The sequence below is a fragment of the Hyalella azteca genome, unplaced genomic scaffold (genome assembly GCF_000764305.2).
Source record: "Hyalella azteca isolate HAZT.00-mixed unplaced genomic scaffold, Hazt_2.0.2 contig9325, whole genome shotgun sequence".
Classification (NCBI taxonomy): Eukaryota; Metazoa; Arthropoda; class Malacostraca; order Amphipoda; family Hyalellidae; genus Hyalella; species Hyalella azteca.
This window is the reverse complement of record NW_025939399.1, coordinates 16,066-34,922: the sequence shown is the minus strand read 5'-3', so window position 1 is coordinate 34,922 and position 18,857 is coordinate 16,066. Positions and strand designations below refer to the sequence as shown.

At 38.9% G+C, this 18,857-nt stretch overlaps 1 pseudogene; it reads right to left on the bottom strand.

Moving 5' to 3' along the window:
- Nucleotides 1-5,774: 5,774 nt before the first annotated feature.
- On the bottom strand, nt 5,775-7,984 carry LOC108672195 (annotated as a pseudogene).
- Nucleotides 7,985-18,857: the final 10,873 nt, after the last annotated feature.

Here is an 18,857-nt window from a genome sequence, read left to right as displayed (position 1 = left end):
TTGAAAATTTGCTCTTCCCAATTTTGCGCTCTGAATTTTACGCTCTTTTTTTCATTCAGTGCTGAAAAGACGTAAAAATTTTACGCTCTTCGCAATTTTACGTCTTTCAGCACTGAATGAACGCTAAAAATTGATATACATTAAAATATTGATAATAATAATCGAAGAGCATGTTGGTTGCAGAAGAAAATCACGAATTAACAGCGAACATTGACTTGTGCCTTCGCGTGGTAATCGGCATGACTTCTGAACCATGACCTCTCTTTGTTGTAAATGCAACAAAATTTAACATTAAATGTAGAATTTTTCCTTTTATGTTTTTTGCAAACTGCATTATTATAGGCAAACATATGTACAATACCCAGACTTAGCCATCACGAACTGTGCAGTAATTATTTTTAATTTTGGGATTTTTGTGCGATGATGCTAAACATAAATTTCTTATAAGTTATGGCCAAACTTCCAATATATTTTTTACTATTTGTTTGAATATTTGCTTCGCTTATTTTTGGTGTTTGTGTGCATTTGCACACATTTTTTAATCAAGTACATTTGGGATGTTCTGTGAGAAATTCACGGGAGCTTTCTTATAGAATAACACAACATTCTGAAGCAGAATACCGAATAAGCTCGAAATCAACATGAAGTAAATATTTTCACAGTAGAATGTCACAATCATACGAGTACATGATGCCTACAACATACGAGGAATAAGAACAGGGCGTGTACGCTACAATATCGAATATGAGCACGTATATATGACTACTGAATTTCTTATATGAGTAACCAATGTAAATGGCAGCGATCTCATATTATATGAGTAACCAATATGAGTAACCCTCGTAACCAATGACTACTAAAATGCTACACGTATATATGAGCACGTATATGAGCACGTGTACGCTACAATATCGAATATGAGCACGTATAATAATCAATACAGTATTTTGCTGCAAGAAAGTCTGAATGAAAGTTTTGATTAAATTCCAACCTAGTCACCTCGCCTATCAATTTGTCGGAGGTCTAATAACAAAACATTTGGTAGGACCTAATTGCGTTTGAATCAGTGGTAAGTCCCAGCAGGTTGAATTTAATTTAAGGTTGAATCAACGTTGAAACAGCAAAACTCACGACGTAGAAATAACGTTAAATAATATTTTAGAATGAAAATTGAAGCAACGTCATTTTTCAACGTAGTACAGTCCGACGTTGTTTCAACGTTGAAATCGCGTTAAATTCTGACTTTAGCGATCTTACCGTCAGATATTAGCGATCTTATATTAGCTCTTATATAAGCGATCTTACCGTCAGATGCCAACGCGATTTCAACGTTGAAACAACATTGAAAAAATGACGTTACTTTAATTTTCATTCTAAATTAATATTTAACGTTATTTCAACGTCGTGAGTTTCAACGTTGATTCAACCTGACATTGCCTGCTGGGGTAATAGAAGCTCCAATTGCAGAAGTTCCAAGACTCGCTACATCAATTAATGAACCTTACAGTAGCGACATATTTGAATTGAATACTGAAGAGTCACGGTTTATCATTAGAGCGTCAACTTAGTGCACTTCTGTAAGCTGTGCCAGAGGAATGCACAATTATTGAATAAAATACTTAAAAAAAAACTTTTTAAAAAACCACGTTTTTCTTGTGGACTAAAAAGTAGAAAATAAATTATGACTCGCCCCAAAAAACATGTGTCGGGCAGATTTATGATGAAAGCGAAAAGCACACAACATACGAATTTTGGAAATTTGATGGTGAACGTACAGCCCGACCCACGTTTTTTGGGGCGAGCCACAATTTATTTTCTACTTTTTAGTCCACAAGAAAAACGTGGTTTTTTAAAAAGTTTTTTTAAGTATTTTATTTTCTCCTTTTTAGTCCGTTGCTACACATTAAAAATGTTGTTGCGAGCCAATTTACTTGACTTGACGTACGTATCGATGATACGCAGCGTCAGCGCCTGCTCGTCTATAACGTGAGCGCCCGCACGTCATACTATATATATACTATTTATATATATTTTACTTAATTAAGCTAATTTAGGTCTTTAATTGCTAGTTTTTATGATTGTATCTGAAATTGTTAGGCGAAAATAGCCTGCATGCCGAATTTCAGATCTCTAGAGCAATCAGAAGTGGGCTAATTTTCGTTGTCAATGTTAACAACAAACAAACAAACAAACGCGAAGCTAAGCTAAGAAAAACGTGTTAAAAAATGTGGAAAATAACTGGAGAAACAAAGGCAAAGGAAGCAAATTTTGTTCGTTTGGAAAGATTTAAATAAATGCTTATATAACGAAAATTCGTCATGAAGGCCACACAAAGTAAAATATGATAGCAAAAATCACAAAAACATTCAAGATGAAAATAATTCAGTGAATGGTCATTATGGTCATTAAATATTATGGATTTGGCAGCATTTTACACAAGATTTTCCTTCCTTGCAACTAGCATCTTTTATGCTTCGTTACTAGCTGTCTCGCTTACATTGGTTCTATGTTATTTCAAAATGCAGTCCAATTGAAGTTGATGCAATCTATATTCTTTTAAGAACGTCTCAGAACTCTAATAGGGTTTGGGCCAGTCGATCACAGCTCCGAGCCTGAGTGAACAATCAGTCCGTTCACGTGCGGTATATGAGAAAACTTTAAATTAAAACTGCATTTGTAACTTACGTTCACCGTAATAAGTACCTTTGAATTCTCAATGATATTTTGCCATGACACCAGCTGACATTTGTAGTGACTCGAATTTATATTTCGCACTGTCTTTTCTTGTGAATGTCCTGAATAATTTTATTAAACCTACAAACTCGCGATCATCAAACTTTGTAAATTTATGTGACTTAATTATCTTGAACTCGTTTACTTATTTCGGATTTCATCAATTTCACTGTTAAATAATTATACAGATATTGAATAAAATAAGTAAATATTATACAGGAAATCTTGTCAATTCTTGAGCACGAATAACTCTCGTGTAATTCTTGAATAATATAATTCAGTTGACGACATAAATACTTTTTACGTTATAAATGGGCCATTCGAAATTGTGAACTCTTTTTAGAGTGTTCCAGCGAGCAACATTAGCCAGTCATGTTTTAACTTTATTTTATTTTCAGGCGAGCGTTGTTAAAAGCTAAGGGGTAAGCTGCCAAGTCAACTTTTAGAATTAATGTTAGATAATCGTAAATTTAATATTGCAACATTATAATTGAGTTACAATTTCATTCCCGATATTCTTTCGATATTGTTTTGCTTATATTGTGTCGATATTCTAACGACCGACACTTACAGGTGATGGTCGGTGCCATCATTCTTCAACTCTCAATAAACTCGCTGAATCTTCACAGTCTTTACTCCAACCTACATAATACGTATTCAATTAATTAATTAGGGAAGAGGGACGGCCGCCGTAAAATCAAAATCAAATCTCCCAACACCACTAAACTCCCTCCCCCATCTTCATTGGTGACCGCATCGCTACAAACTCCCAACCTTACCTTCTACCTTAGAGACTAACACCCTACCTCACTGTGAATGAAAATCCAACCTTGCCGCCCAACACCCCAAAAACTCCAAGAGCCCTGATCAAAATTCTTTCAACGCCCCAGAAACTCCAAAGGCCAGATCAAATTTTTCCATCATCCCTCACAATTTAGTCACAACCCCGTCATATCTGCCTACAAATATCTTGCATTCTGGATTATGTCATCCTATAAAAATATTCAACTTCTGCACAACATAGGATGATACGCCTTAATTGTAACAGAACTATATTTTACATCGTTTTCTTAGATTTAAATTTACTTTGCCTGTATTCAAGACGATTTCAGTGTCAAAATCGTTCTCATTCCTCTTCGCAGTGAAAAAATGTTATTTTTTTCACACACTATATATGAATCAAGATATACAGAAATTATAAGGCCATGCTGATTGGATGAGTTGAACATCACAAGAACCTCTAAAAATTGGAAAATATGTCAGAAATTATTTTTGATTTCACGTATGGCGTCAATACCGCTGTACTTTCGCTGTAGGAAATGAACTGATTGTTTTACAAAATTTTATTTCCAGTGTTCTTGGTGGGAGACGCACATAAGTTACGATAATACTGCAAAAATATATTAAAAATTTTTAAGAGTTAAACAAAATTTTGATCTGCAATAATGGCGTCCTTAATGGAAACAGATGTAGCCAAGAAAGAATTTACTCCATAAATCTTGCAATTATAGAATACGATAGCATGTTAGCCCGGCATTGCTATGGCTTGATAATTCCTGCAATTTTGGAATCCTAATCCGACATCGCCATAATTTCTAAACAGGTCAATAATATTGAAGCTTATTCATTTTAATTTCATAAAGACACTTTCAAACCCCCACATTTACGTAGAATATACCACTTTTACGATACTCAAGTTCAAATATGATTAAATATTTTCATCTCTGAAATTAAATTTAAATATACCAATTGCCGAATTGAATTCCAAATTTGAGTCCAGCCCATTTCTTCAATCCTTTCTTATTCTCCCACTTAGAATTAAATTTCCGTTCCCGGTAAAATCTCGAGACGATAAATATAACATGCAAGGATCGCGCCGAGTAGCTCCTACATATTTGTGATCCTATAGGCTTTTAATCACACGCAGGATAAGTTATCACTCTCCAAACACAATCTCGCAGGAAGTTATCGGAATAAGTTCGTTGCGAGTCTCGAACCCTCAACTCGCCGCACGAATCTTAATATTAACCGTACGGCCAACCCCAAGTTTTATTTACTCCATAATAAACTTATTCAGTTACTCAAACGCAAACGAAAGTTGTGCGTGGACAAAAATTTCTGTCAATTTATATCACTTCAATTTTAAAATATCGAACAGATAAGATTCCCAAGACACAAGTCTAATAAAATTCTGAACCAGCTACCACTTCTTTCAACCCAACCTACAATTGCACGCGTTCGTTTTTAAGCAACCATAAGGAAAAATAAAGTAGTCATGTGTATAGATTTTTTCAAACATCAGTCTGCAATAGGATAAATATTTCAAAGAAAGAAAGGATAGCACATTTTGAATAAATATTATTTACAAAGCGGCTACACTTTGCTTTGAGAAGCAACTAATTTTCAAACAAAGCGTTTAAACTTTAATCCATAAAGCTCCCACAGGTTATGCAATCAATGCGTATTCATTTATTTTTAAATCAGGGTGAATGGAGGCCAATAAGCTAATGAAGATGACGACAAATCTTTATACAAATTAGATTTAAACGAGTGTACAAGCAATTATTTTTCAAAACCCACGGGAAAACTTCAATGCTCTTGCTCAGATCGGATGACAGCGGTCATGCGCCCGACAAGAGGATTAAGTTGTTAAGATGAATCTATAAGCCAACTATGACATATACTAAACTATTTTGGAATGTTTCTTCTCAAGAGAACAAGTGTTCACTCTTGGTCAGTTCCAGACACTACTGAATCATTTGCTCCATAAACTAATGTTCCAAGTATGAACTACGTATACCGGCGGACATCAACCGGCTTTAGGGTAAAATGAAAACAGTGTTGAGTACTTGACTTCTGACTCCGGTGGCATAAGCCATTATTAAACCTAAGGCTAAAATACACCAGAAACTGGGAACTATTAACACGATATTCGGCACAAAATATTTCGCCATCCCGACTTCGGTAGACCACCAGAAGACTCGCAGTCATGACGAATATGATCACTGGACCGGAACAACCAGATTTGTCTAGTGAATACTTTACAAAATAGGAATATAATTGTCGATTTTAGCACAATGTTTCTGGGCAATGCACTCGGAGATCCAGACGATGTTGCGGCACTCCAGCTCCTTGAGACGCAGGTACGAGTAGAACACGCCGCAGTAGAACTGGTGCATGAAGGCGTTCACGTTGAGCTTCACTTCATACTCGAAGAACTTGTCCTCCAGGGTCTTCTTCCCGGGGTTGTTGCCTCTTGACTGCGCCTTCAAACAGGGCGCGGTATTCCTGCCGCAAGATAGTCATTAGAAACACGAAATAAATTGGACATTAATTAACGCTTTCTGGTGTTCAGCGCATCTATTCGCTCAAGTTTAAATAAAACGCTGAATTATTCGACACTAAATATCCTTTTTCTTCTAATTGAGGTGCACAATCCGGTTCTTATATCACAAAAAAAATATTTTATAGAATTACCGCGTAGAACTCAGCGACTTGCGTGACGTTCTCAGGATCATCAGCGCGGGCGAGGGCGGCCAGGCCGTCGGGGTAGAGGCGCCCGCAGGTGGGGTACAGCTTAGCGCGGTCCTCCTTCGTCAGCTCCGTGCCGAAGCGGTTCACGGTGATGATGAATGCGCGTCGGACAGCCTCGAACTGAAAATAATGATAATAATAGTTATAATAATAATATTGATAATAATAATGATAATAATAATGAAAATCAACATTAAAATTAATAATCTTTGTCTAGTGTCCGAGATAAAGAGAATGCGCTCAATCGAAGGGAAACTGAGGAAGGAGGAAAGAAGTCCCAACGCTCTTTTTTTTTTTTAATTTGCATGGAAACTAAGATAATTAAATTTTAAAATAATCCGGAGTAGTAGTCACAATTCCATTAGTTTTCTAATAAATGCCGTGTATGTTACATAACACTCTCTTATAATATATGCCCATATTACATAAGGCATCAGGATTTAAGTGATGTTTATTAGACATCACTTTCAGCGCTTTAACAGAACGGGAATATATGCTAAGATTGAATAGGGATTGGGAAATATATTCAAGCAATTAGGATTGTGAGTAAGAAGCCAGCTTCCTCATAACTGAATTTAGCAGCACAAGCGCCGGACAGATAACTAATATATATCAACAGTATTATCTTTTTCGAGACATTACATCTCTTTTCCTTTTTAATCCTAGTTCCCTCAAATCAAATTGGTGGACCCTATAAATTCAACTCAGGACAAAATCGATCAGTACTATAACAAGATGTTTTGGGTTGATTTACAGACCAATCTGACGTGAAATGAAGGCTAGAAATTCAGAATTGACCTCGTTGTAGTCTCATCACTTCAATAACACATGACCGCTGCAATCTAATATCCTCATTTCTTCAAACATCATAGGCGTTTACATACGAATTCATTAGTAAATGAGTGTCTCACCGCGAGGATGGAGCACATGACCTCAGCCTCAAGCTCTGTCTCAAGCGATTAACTTCAGTCTTGGGCGAGGACCGCTACGGTATACCCCATTGCTCCCGTCCATGTCAAAGAGGACAGTAACGCTAGCTCAACGTCTGAGTGGAGAACGCCCCGCGGATACACTATAGACTTATTAATTTATTCATTTCAACTGGACGCCGAAAATATCAGTGTTAAAGCTCCAATTTATAAACTTGGATTATCCTAAACGGTAAGCTGAACTATAATCCTATAAGTGTATTATATAATCGTTTACGCTGTTCCTCTATATCCTCGGATCCCGCTACAAAAGAACCATCCCTCAGGTCATGCTAATTGCCATTCATATAAGAGATGCATAGAAAAGCAACATCTTACAGTGGCGCCCCGACCAGTTAGCAAAGTGATTATCGAGTGACTATACGTAGATCAGTGACCACACAAAATCCTGTGTAGGGGATGTTTCCGAAAATTTAAAGCTCAACATCTTCTACTACTTCTACAATTTGAGCATCGGACTTCGACACGGTCTACGAGAAGAATTCAGCGACGAAGACTACTACGGCTACAGCAACTACAAGACCCAGCATATACTTCAGCGCAGCTAAGTAATAATTGCACGGGCTATACTGGATAATCACAGCGCGACGTTTTCAGTGCATCAACGGCCAGCCCTAAGCGACCTTATGATATGCACAATTCGACCGACACTATGCATCATGACGCACCCTCCACGTGATTCGTGCAAGGGAGACGTCCAAACAGAAGATGGGGAGGCGAGAGACCATCGTTTGTTGCCGTCTGGAGCATCGACCTTTCAGCCCGAAAAATTAAGAAAAAGCGCCAGCAGAATACCACGTGCCCGTACACCACGCGGTGACTGCGCATCTATCTCCACGTGCCACTCGAATCTTCGCGGGATCTACGCGTGTGGACTTCAGCAAGCGTCGGGAAATTCATCCAGCACCCAAGCTGAGTATTTTTCCCCCTTATAAATTAGCCTGTTAAATTTAATTATTATAAAAATTGAGCATATTGACCTTTGTCGGAACACCGCCCACGGCGACACTATCTATATGATCCTTCCGCACCATGCATGCAGGTCGCACTTCGTATCATGAAATTTATTAATGTCATTTTAAGCATGTTTTCATACAAGTGTATTGCCACGTAATCTGTGCAACCACACCATGCGTGCTTTCTTTCAAAATTCAGATGTCGACGCAACGCTTGACTGGATTAGATGTAGTCTTCCGTGGCAAAGTACTAGGAACCACAGTTCTTTCGCTACCAGCAACTCTTCTAATGAACGTCAATCAATGTTAGACCGATATATAATTAATTCTATATGGGCTACGATGACTTCATGAGAAGCCATGCTAAAAACTAAATGCCCTCAGGCTGATGCAATAACGTTGATCTCAATTGAGTCAAATCTAATAAGCTGATAGGCGCAAATTATGCAGTTAAAATCTAATTCATTATTAAACTTAATACTGCAACCCCTCTTAAAAATATAAACTTGATGCTGAAATCAATTTTAACTAAATAATAATATTATTGGGCTTTGCAACGATTGTTCCTCGACTATGATCGAATAATTCTGATGTAAACCAATTCATTAGTCATAACTACTATTACTAAAATTTTTTTTTATGAAATAAGCATTCTGTATGCATCAATGCAGTTTTCATAGCGATGTTATATACTGCCATATGATCATTATATTCCGCATGTTCAAATACTATATTCCTGAGGATAAGTTTTGAGTAAATAGCGAAGTCCGTGCCACGACACGTGAAGGCTGAGCACTAAGAACTAGAAAGCCAGCCTTGAGAATCTGAGTGGACGCATTGACCTCTAGATGCCTGGGTACACCAGTGCGAATCATCATAGAACATAGACGTATTGTGATTTGTGATATACATCAGTTTTACTGTTCTAACATCATATAAAGGTCAAATACTGAGCTGTAAATCCCCATTATATCAAGCCATTTTAAATATGCGATGCTAAACTAATATTACCGACGTACAACCGTTACTGTGAAGAACGTACAATCGCGTATAAGCTGCTCTATAATAACTAATTAAATTATGATTGTAATATTATCGTCTTGAGATGATCGAGGATTGATTGTAAAGGAAGTCATTTTTTCACGATAGTGATAGATATGTCATAAGTAATCGCAGCTAATTAATCTAACTACCAAGCCGATAACAATTGTGGATACGCTCTTACAAATATGTTTTATTTTTTAATAATTTACGAATCTATTTCATTACTTGCAGTCATTTACGATATAATATGGAATATGAAATAATATGGGCCGGAATTTTTATCAAATATTGCCTGATTTAATGATTGTATTTATTGAGACTTGGAAAACGTTAGCTAAGGCTTCCGATTAATAAGCAATTCCATACCCATGCACAACAGCAGTTGTGTGATTAGTGAAACTCATGAATATCATACCATAAATACATGCCCTAAAATCATGATTTTTCATGCCTAAATACGGCAGACGAAGTAAGGCTTCGATAGACCTTAACTTTCCGTCTTAAACGATTTTTTTATAACAAAAAGCCGTAAAAGTATCAAGCATATAAAATATTGCAATAATTATATAATATGCGCGTTTTACACAGCACGTCACAAAGACGCGCTGATATTTTTCAAACCTCAAGCGACGGCAGCCAAAGCTCCATGATGGTTCCGTATTAGGAAGTTCAATAAAATATTTCCGTATTGGGAACTTAGGAATTGATGAATCTATCCCGATTCCATTCATACATCGTTAATACTAACTATGCTCTTTTAATAGAATCAAGTTATGTTCTAAAATGTGATGTTGATTTAATGCTGTAAGCTACAATGGTAGAGATTTTTTATTTACAATACTTATACTCTGTAATTCATCTACGCATTTGTATTAACTATAATATATTATATAATATTAGTATAATAGTAATAAATGCGATAACCTGTCTATGTAATGTATGGCGGTAGATTTTTTACTCATAAAGGGTAGATTAAAGTTACCAGTATCACCTGCTTTCAATGCCATGGTTAGCTCATGTACAGAGACTGACGCTTACTATACGAGAGCAATGCTACCCAGATTAATTTTTTATTTCAGTACTTTTCATTCTCTGCAGCGGCCCCATTCCTGTGAAGAGATATATATTTTTAAGTAGGCCACGAATCATATTTATGATTGCATTCATTCGATACTTTATACGTGCTAAAATACATGACTTTGATAAAATCCTATCTAGTTGATAAAAAATTTGATGTTGTAACGCCGCATATTGTAACGCAACTAAATTATAATCTGCTATTTTTGCTGCTACTTTCAAGTGTTAAACTGTGTATACGTAGAGTCGTAGACAGCCAAGGTTGTTTTTTTTAGCGCATTCATAACGATTCGATTTTAGTCATCACATGTTCCAATTTGAATTTCTTAATCGACGATTCCTTGTGATTTCATGTATTTTTGACCTGTGAAATTCTTATTGTTTGTTATGATCTTTCATTATGATGTTTACATCCGATTACAAATGATTTCTGTTGTGAGCTATGTACAAATGATTCAAAGATTTTGAACTTATGTTTTCAGAATAAAAATTCGTTCCTGCCAAATTAGGGACCAATTTCCCGTAGGGAGGAAGGTGTTATTGTGCATCTGAATTTGATACTATTAAGATCTCTTAGCTATTGCTATGTTTTACTAAATATTAATTCTTGCTAACTGCATGGTTTATCGACATGCTGCAATTTGTCATTTTTTGAATTTTGGATAGTACTAATATTCACGAGCGTTAACACTCCCGTTTGATTTGAGAAGATCGAGGACGATCTAACAATTTCCCCGTAAGGAAGAAGGTGTCAAGTCAGACCCGGAAACCTCAGTTTTGGGCCGAGAACAGTCGTGTGTAAGCCCTTACTACTATCCATGTTAAAGGATAGTAAAGTCAACTGGAGTATGAACCCCAGACGAACGCGTTTACGTTCTGCTCATATTGCTCGCTAAACCTATAAACTGTACGCCGATATATTCTCACTGAGTATAAGTATCTAATCTGTACTTAACTCGTGCTTCATTTAACCTCATTTGTTCACGGTACCCGAACCTACCTCAGGAAGTTTATAACTAATTAGATACGCCTAAAACGTGCATAGAAAAGCACGGCGTACAGTAGCTGGGCTGAGGGCGGGGATTATAACTCACCATTCACGAGGGACGAGCTGATTGGAGCTTGGAGTTACATATGGATGGCCTGACCAGGTGGAGATAGCATACATAACTGCTTCCTAATTGTACTGCGGGAAGTGAGCAATATAGAATAGAATAGATGTGTCGGCACTGAAGAAATAGGCCCATGGCCTGTTGCCGATTCTTGAACTTTTCGTGACTTGATTCACAAGGGATCCGGCCTTCTGAACCCGATCTTTCTATAACTGACGATTGATTGAGATAGCTGATGGACTTATTGCCTGGTCCGTAAGGTGCTAGGCAGTTCAAGACTGAACATATGCTCCTGCATAGCTTCGTTTAGTCTGTTCGATCTTGAAGGCGTTCATACTCGGAGCGTCAACGATGCTATCAGGGAGGCTGTTCCACATGTCAGTGACTCGAAGCGAGAAGAAATGTTGCCGCATGGATGTGTTACAACGCAGTTTTTTTAGTTTATAGCCGTGGCCCCTGGTGTTGGTTCTTGTTTCAAATTCTAGTAAGAATCCCTTATGATTTTATTTAACCAAAGCTTTCAACTTGGTATGTTCTCTTCGTCCTGGAAAGAGGAAGTTGTTTTCCTAATCCTGAACAAAGGCAATTATCTCTCCCTTCCTTCATTTTACCGGCCAATAACTCTGGTTTATGTTTAGGATAGCTGTTGAACGGCTGGTTGCTGCTCGTCTGGAGTATATCGTGAATCTCATGAAACTCGTTATCAATTCAATGTGGATTTCGTCGATATTAGAGTACTATGGACGCTCTCATTACACTGGAAAGTCATATACGTCCTGTTCAAGCAGCATCTAAAGTGTGTTTGGTTGTCTATATAGACCTGCAGGGAGCCTTTGATAAAGTATGGAATTATAATCATCGAAGAATCAGATGCGAATTTGAAAGAAGCATTAACCAAACCATCAATCCTTGCACAAACATAAATTAATTGGCCATATATATTCGCATATTGTACTTATCTTCGATCGTTGCACATACGCAGAGGTGGGCAGTAGCGCGCTACATGTAGCGGTAGCGGTAGCGGCGCTGCATTTAAGGCAATGTAGCGGTAACGGTAGCGCCCGCTACATATTTAAGTAGCGATACGAGGTTTTGCCGCTACAGCGCTACCGCTACATTTATAGATAAAGCATTAATTTAGAGTTTACTTAATAGTATTAAATATTATTTAAAAACCAGCACGATACATACATAATATAAATTACAGAATAAAACTGTACGAAAGATTTCGGTGTAATGTTGTCGACCTCAGCCTGTTACTAGTGTCAACATTATATTTGTTACCTGTTAAGTTGTTACCAGTTACCACTTACAGGTATTTTCTCATGTTTCAGTTTGCTTAGATATTTTCACACAGTTGTTTTTATGTTTCACCTTCGCTACATGTATGTCTACTTTAATCTACCAATCTCAAAAATAATCCACATATATATACAAAAAAATAACTCAGTACTCATTGCAGTGAGTTACAGAGAGCGCATTTTCTCGTCGACGAAAACTTGAAGTCACGGACAGACAGACAGACAGACGGCCAGGCGGACATGGCGGGCACAATAGAGCATTTTTTCCAGAAATGAGAAAATGCGCTAATAAAAGACTGATTTTTATATGTATATGTGGACGATTTTTGAGATTGGCAGATTAAAGTAGACATCCATGTAGAGAAGGTAAAACATAAAAATAACTGTAACTTTTATTTACTGTATCTAGCCCGTGCTAGTTCGGTTAGGTTAATAATAAAGTTGCATTGATGTGTTTTGAAAATGTTTTATTAGCATTAAATGTTTATGAGTAAATTCCAATAGCAGAACAATAAATAAATAAAGATTTCCAATAATTTTGGCCATTGTAGCGGCGCTACATTTGACTGTAGCGGTAGCGGTAGCGCTAGCTATAATCTAGTGGGTGTAGCGGTAGCGCCCGCTACATTTAGAGCATGTAGCGGTAGCGGTAGCGCCGCTACATTTCAAAGTAGCGCTGCCCAGCTCTGTACATACCATGCAATTGATAACATTAAAAACCGAAAATGGAGACATTCAGTTGGTGATCGAAATTCAACTTCGTAGCAATGATTTGAAATCGCGTTTTTTTCATTGTTCGTGAAATAAAATTGTATATTTCTACGGAAAGAGTACGTTTTGACGGTTTTGTTTGTGCTTACAGAATTTTTTGCCTAGTTTGTGCCCTTTCATCCAAAATTGCAAAGCTTTTAACAGAGAGGCTTACGTTGCAAATAGTGATTATTCAACTAAATTTGCCGGTCACTCTCCCTTTTACGATCAACTCGCGCACTCTAGCAGTGCGCGACAACTGTGTGGCAATAGGCCGTCGCTACGGCGCCAATAATATGCGCTGAACTCTATACGTCTGCAAATGCTGCTGCTGAGCATCGGCCTATGTTGACCCGTAGGCCTCAAAACCTGCTTAGCGTTCGTGCTGATCGCCACTGCGTATAGCCGTGTCGCCGGTTATAATTCGGTTGCCTCAAAATACGTTGGCTGGATAACAGGTTTGAAGAGTTTCTTCACATCTGCCGCTCGCGTTCACTAGATGTCGTTTTGCTGATCGAGACCTGGCACGACGCTGACTCGCTTCGCATGACATGCCTTCGTGCTGAAGAAATCCATCTAGTCGGCTGACCGCCGCCCTGCATGCAACCCGATATACCCGACACCCGGGCGACGAATTACGGCGGAGTAGCTACCGTCGCCATCAGATGCGTGCACCTGACCATTCTTGACATCGGCGCCCGACCCACCACCTCTAAACTCTCTAAGCTACTATCTGCTAGTGTCACATGCGCTTTGTTTACGGCGTTGCAGTCATCATCTATAGTCCTGGATCGGTTGCCGTGGCCCGCGATTTTTCCGTCGAGTTGAGCTATGTCTTCCCCAGACTTGTGAATTTTCCCCAGCATTTCCTTATCCCGAGCGATTCAAACGTTCGCATCGACGAACCATCGGACCGCCAGCTGAACGACCTGCTGTCCAACTTTGGCATGGTTGACATCTCACGTGACCTTGCCGACGCACGACATGGGCGGACAGCTGGACTTAGTCGTTACACGTGCTGACCTTCAAATTCAGCGAGTAGACATTCTCGAGATCGGAAAATCCAACCATCGACTACTTCAGTGCACAGTTCCGGCACGCAACGGGCCTCCAACCCATGGTTCGACGATGAATGGGTGGCAGGGTGTGACGTGGCTCCACCCACGACGATGTGGCAGGGTGGCCCAGTGGTTAAAGTTCAGAGTACCAGGATTGGAGCAGAGAGGCTCGGGTTCGATCCCAGCTCTGTGCGCCAGTTTCTGGTCAGAATCGGCAAGGAGGCCGGGCGGTTAAGCACAGCAGAATTGTAGCAGTGAGATGCGAGTTCGAGACCGCAAAATGCTGTGAATGTTCTGTGATGTTAAGAATCGGCGACAGGCCTACGGCCTAATAAACGCTGAAACCGCTATTATTTGCTCCAGGGGGCTGTCTATCGGGCGAACTGACGCGGTATTCATGCTGCTGCAGCTCGCTCACCTCGGCATTCTACTGGACTCAGAACTTTCTATGAACAATCACATTGTCAATGTCACCACCACACCACTTGTTTTGGCGCTTTGCGATGAATACGTCGAGTCAGCCGCTGTCTCTCGAGTCTCAACCCTAACAAAATTAAGAGTCGCCCCAGCTTCTGGTAATCCAAATCAGAAGCTTCCGCGACTGTAAATTTTCACAGGGTAGTGGTGGCCACACCCTGGTAATGCCACACTCTACGGACTTCCCATCACGGCACTTAATAAACTTCAATCAGTAATGAACGCTGCTGCGCGACTCGTGTGCAATAAGCAAAAATTCGACCACGTGACGCCGATATTGCGCGATCTTCACTGAGCGCCTGCAGTTCATGGTCGCTCCTCTGACGTTCGGACGCCTTCACGGTTTGGCGGCTCCTTATGTCTGCAGCGCGTGTCGGATCTGCCTTCAAGATGACGACTGCATTCGTCATCAACAGCGGAACTCGTCGCTCCATCTATACGTCTATCTACCGTCGGTGACAGAGCGTTCCCGGTCGCCGCCGCCAGAATGATGCTTTATAATGCCCCGAGGCACCCTAATTTTACTTGAGGGGACTTTCACTGCATGCTGATGTGATGAGACGCATGGATTCGCTCAAACAAATGAACTATCGAATCAAGGGAGTCTGGCTGATATACAAGGGCACGTTCCACCAAGTCTGGCTGATATACAAGGGCACGTTCCACCAAGTCTGGCTGATATACAAGGGCACGTTCCACCAAGTCTGGCTGATATACAAGGGCACGTTCCACCAAGTCTGGCTGATATACAAGGGCACGTTCCACCAAGTCTGGCTGATATACAAGGGCACGTTCCACCAAGTCTGGCTGATATACAAGGGCACGTTCCACCAAGTCTGGCTGATATACAAGGGCACGTTCCACCAAGTCTGGCTGATATACAAGGGCACGTTCCACCAAGTCTGGCTGATATACAAGGGCACGTTCCACCAAGTCTGGCTGATATACAAGGGCACGTTCCACCAAGTCTGGCTGATATACAAGCGCACGTTCCACGAAGTCTGGCTGATAAAAGATGATTTTTTGCGAAGTCTTTGTGAGAAGAGGAGCTACGCTGAACGAAAACTAGCTGGGAAGACGCTCGTTCTGAAAAGTCTGGCTGATACGAAGAGAAAAGCACTTCAGTTGCTAGCTGGGGCACCGAGGTGCCATTTTTTATTTAGGTTTATATTTATGCTTTATTTCAGAAGATGTCGTTATATTTCTATAAGTGCTTCAAGCTTATTAATGTCCCAGATGCGCGTTTATGCGCCTACAGGGTTGAGAGGGTTGAGTTTGTGCGCCTACAGGGTTGAGTTTGTGAAGGATAAGTATAAGAAAAACATCTCTCTAGATAACATATCTTGATACGCGTTGTACGATACAGGTAGAGGTATCGTAGAAAAACATCTCCGACCGTAAGGTATATACGTTCTCCGACCTTGACCGTAAGGTCGGAGAACGATAATAACGCGAGTTACATCGCAGAGCACTTATCAACTACTGCGGGGGACCTTATTTACTTAAGTTCCCAGCCCTTTTACCATCGTACCATCATTCACCGGGTTCTTGTCCTCGTTTCACATATGCTGAATAATCTGTCTACTCAGAGTCTGAGGAATGATCTCAGTCACTCAGTGACACAGTGGACTCATAGCTAAGTAGGTCTACTTGTAAACACATGATGATTTGTATTTGCAAATTACTCTCGGACAATTAACGACTTCATGATCTCTTCATGTGATGTACTATCGCTGGGGTATTTTCTCCTTAGGTGAAGGTCTATCGTAGTAGGAAACAAGACAACCAAAAAATTATTATGGCAGCCGTTTTCAATGCATAACAAATAAACTCCAACACTGCGTTTATTAGATGTTCTCTTTAAAAAGAAGAACCTGGAAGTGCAATTGAGTGGAGTCGGCGTCGCTTCTTGACTATATAGGTTCCTATATTCTTTAACCTGATCCTTAGGTTCTTTCCATGTGAATAATATAAAACTATTAATCGGGAAAAGGAATTTATACGAGACTAAAAAATAATTATATTCAACAGTTTAATACAGGTAGAAGATGCACGATACAAGAAATATCCTGCTGTTAGGTTTTAAACAAGGGCGATATACAAATCAAACTTATATTCGCGTACTACGTCTCAAATCAAGTAGACTTGAGAAGAGAGTTCCAGCACGCGTTTCCACATGAATCGCGAGGAATACAACTAGGTCTTAGAACTGTACAGCTTGATCGTATCGGACAAGCACCCGGCCAAACATAACTGCAAAAAGAAATCAACAAAGCTAAAGCTTGACTCCTTACAATACTGCACCAAGACAAAGCATAAAGAGATAAAGAAATCTTTTGAAGTTGTTAACAACAACAACTAATGCATGGGCTCTATACAATCTGTTCTATACATAATCAGTATAACAAACAAAACCAAATCAGTGGGAATAACTGAATTTAACAGTGGGTATAACAACCATAAAAATCAGTGGGTATAACTGAATTTGTTCAACATAACTAAATGTATTGCTCCTTGTTATGATAAAAACATGCAAATAAATGCTATCAAGACCAAATTGCGCTGATAGACAAGGTATGCATTTTGGCAGTATCTTACTTTGAAAATTATGGGTTTGAAGTTCATGACAAGATACTGTTGATGATCCTACTGTGAAATTATTGCAAGTTACAAATTATAGCTGAAATGAGGAAAAAAGCTGAAAATTCATTTGGTCTAAACTAAGCTGGGAATCATTTTACTGTGTATCTTGCTTTATAATGGCATTCACCATGACTCGGCCCATTCTGGATGTCTATTATTTAATATCCCGCTTTGATAATCCGTGCACGAGCAAAGAAAATATTTTTTATCACTGGAATAGGTTAACATCTTCTTTTTCATGCTTCTTTATTTTTTTACTCACTCATTATTTTGTACTTGATTCTAATTGATTGATTACTAATATTCTTCTAATCCAGAGCTGGGCAGCACTACTTTGAAATGTAGCGGCCACTACAGCTACCACTACATGCTCTAAATGTAGCGGGTGCTACCACTACCGCTACACTCACTAGATTGTAGCAAGCGCTACCGCTACAGTAAAATGTAGCGCCACTACATTAGCTGCTACAATGGCCAAAATTATTGGAAATCTCTAAATAGTTATTGTTCTGCCATTGGGATTTACTCAAACATTTATTGGTAATAAAACATTTTCAAAACATATCAATGCAACTTTATTGCAATTATCCTAACTGAATTAGTACAGGTTCAATACAGTAAATAAAAGTTAGTTATTTTTATGTTTTACCTTCCCTACATGGATGTCTACTTTAATCTACCAATCTCAAAAATTATCCATATATAGGTACATATAAAAAATCAGTCTTTTATTTGTATATATGTGGATTATTTTTGAGATTGGTAGATTAAAGTAGACATCCATATAGGGAAGGTGAAATATAAAAATAACTGTAAGCAAACTGAAACATGAAAAAAAATACCTGTAAGTGGTAACTAGTAACAACTTATTAACAAGTAACAACTAACATGTTGACACTAGTAACAGGCTGAGGTTGACAACATTACACCAAAATATTTTGTACAGTTTTATTCTGTAATTTATATTATGTATGTATCATGCTGTTTTTTAAATAATATTTAATACTATTAAGTAAAATCTACAGGCTTTATCTATAAATGTAGCGGTAGCGCTGTAGCGGCAAAACCTCGTATCGCTACTTAAACATGTGGCGGGCGCTACCGCTACCGCTACAATTGCTTAAATGTAGCGCCGCTACCGCTACTGAAAATGTAGCGGCCGCTACATGTATCGCGCTACTGC